This window comes from Engraulis encrasicolus, chromosome 11 (assembly GCF_034702125.1).
Source record: "Engraulis encrasicolus isolate BLACKSEA-1 chromosome 11, IST_EnEncr_1.0, whole genome shotgun sequence".
Taxonomy (NCBI): Eukaryota; Metazoa; Chordata; class Actinopteri; order Clupeiformes; family Engraulidae; genus Engraulis; species Engraulis encrasicolus.
In genome coordinates, this window is record NC_085867.1 from 36,399,887 (window position 1) to 36,402,503 (window position 2,617).

Sequence of the window (2,617 nt, forward strand, 5' to 3'; positions counted from 1 at the left end):
CAAAGAAATTACAAGGTGTGTTGTGGAGGAAACAGCGGAGTCACGGTGTCGTGACATCCAATCAAATGTGCTGGTGGTGGTTGTACACTATTGCTTTCTACTTCACGCACTGAATTTAGGAGGAAACAGCTGAATCATGACTCAGCAATCATGCTTATCTCTTGTTGCTTCTTTGGTCACGCACTGCAATGCCAAGAAAGTAAGTAGCAGTGTGGACTCAGGACAGTAGCCGCACTACTTTTGGCTTACTGTGGGAATAGTAAGGTTTCGAGAAATGCACGGATTTCGCCTTGAAGTAAGTAGATAACTACAAAGTACATCTGTAGTTCAAAGCTAACATTGCGGAAACGCACCCAATAGCTGTTACACCATTTACTCCATGGTAAATGAGGTAGAAAGACAGCGTTTTTTCTACTAGGTCTACTTATTATCAGATAAATTACCTGTGAAGGAAGCAAACAGCGTTTCTTTTCTACTTTTACTTTTACTTTTGACACCTCTGTGGATGTTGCATGGTATGCACATGACATGAAAAAAATGGTGGTCCCTACTGTAGGTAGAACTGTTGATACATTTTCTTCCTATTTTACATGATTAAGACACACTTTTACCTGCCTAGTAGAGTAGAGTAGAGTAGAGTATCGTTTATTGATCCCAGGTGAAATTAAGGTGTCAAGTAGCATACACACACATACATAAATAAAGACATTGCCCACGAGACATTACACACATACTTACACGTAAAATAACCATATATAACACACTATTACATACATTTTGCCAAGGCATATCTCTCTCTCTCTCACACACACACACACACACACACACACACACACACACACACACACACACACACACACACACACACACACACACACACACACACACACACACACACACACACAGTGTGTTTCCTTCTTTGTCACAGTCAACACACACTCACACACACACACACACACACACACACACACACACACACACACACACACCAAAAATAAAGTGTACATAGTGTCACATGTGCCTTAGCTGGGTGGCCAAGACAAAGTTACCACCAAAGTGTCCAGGAGTATCAGTAGTTCGGGGGGTGACACAAGTCGCCAACTGTGTCTCTCCACACACACACACACGCACGCACACACACACACACACACACACACACACACACACACACACACACACACAAGCAGCTTCCAGTGAAGAGGAGTTGAAGGGTAAAGAGTCCAGGTAGAAGCATGGGAAGCATGCAGATAAAGTTTGCAGGAGTGGGATCTGTTTATGCCGTCTAGTCCCCTATGATGATCTCTCTTTGTGTATCCTTCTGTGCGATGTTGAATAGCTGGATGGCCCTGGGTACAAAGGACTTCCGCAGCCTGTTTGTCTTGCAGGAGATGGCGCGCAGTCTGTAGCTGAACAGGCTTCTCTGGTTGTCGAAGACTGGGTACAGTGGGTGCTTGCAGTTGTCCAAAATAGAGTTCAATCTGCTAAGTGTCCTCTTGTCAGCTGTGGTTGTGAGGGCGTCCAGTTCTGTGCCTACAACAGACCCTGCTTTCCTCACCAGCCTGTCAAGCCGTCCAGCATCTCTCTTCCTAAAGGGGGATTCATACTTGGCGTGACTGGTGTAAGTCTCCTTCATACTTCACTCGCGACCTCACTCGCGCCGTCACGTGACCCAAAATGACGTCACACGCCGTGGCGCGAGCTGCCGTGTCGCGACGTCGTGCACCCCACATTTTTTGTAACATGTCGTGCGCCACCAGCGACCATGCAGGTAGGCAGACAAAGCAGGAGTTGCGAAGAGAGGCTACAACTACTGTAGGCTACTACAGAATGGATCCTGCACCATTTTAAGGATAATAAAATGTCATAGAAAGTTATTTTATCTTCTCTCTTAAATGTTGTTCAGTGAAACAATTGTTTACTTTGTTCAGAAGCACGTTGTGTTCGGCGATATATTTAAAAATTCTGCCGCCAGAACAATGCTCTCACATGGTCTTGGAATGATCTGGCAATGTAGGCTACAACAAAAAATATATGTTTCAATGTGGTAAGTCACAAGTCAGACGTTCAGTAGCCCTACAGCAGCCCTGTTTGGCTTTCTATTTTATACATCCGTAGAACTCACGCTGCGAGTTGCGAAAGAAACTGCCGTTTCTCTCATGAACAGCAGAGGGCACTTCCGACAATGCGAGCGAAAGCCTTCTGAAGTATGAATAGTCTGTCGCAAGTGATGACGTCATTAATGGTTCTCGCGCCACACGCGACAAAATGCGCACGTGAAGTATGCAGAGCCCTTAATGCTGCCACCCCAGCATGCCACAGCATAGGAGAGCACACTGGCCATGGAAGAGCAGGTGGTGAAAGACATGCCTGTAGCATATATATAAAATCAGTTTAAAATTAAGTTCACATGAGAAAGGGCAAATAGGCCTATACCTTTATTGGATGCTTTTTAAATTTCCCTCTAAACAATTTGAATTAGCGCCAATGAATTTTACGAGCTTGAGTCGCTACACTCAAATTAGAAACACGCTTGTTATTATATCAGTAGGTCTAAAGTCGTTATTCAGCCTCATTCATTCAGATACTCGGTTCTAAGTCCCACCGTGCTGTCGTCTAA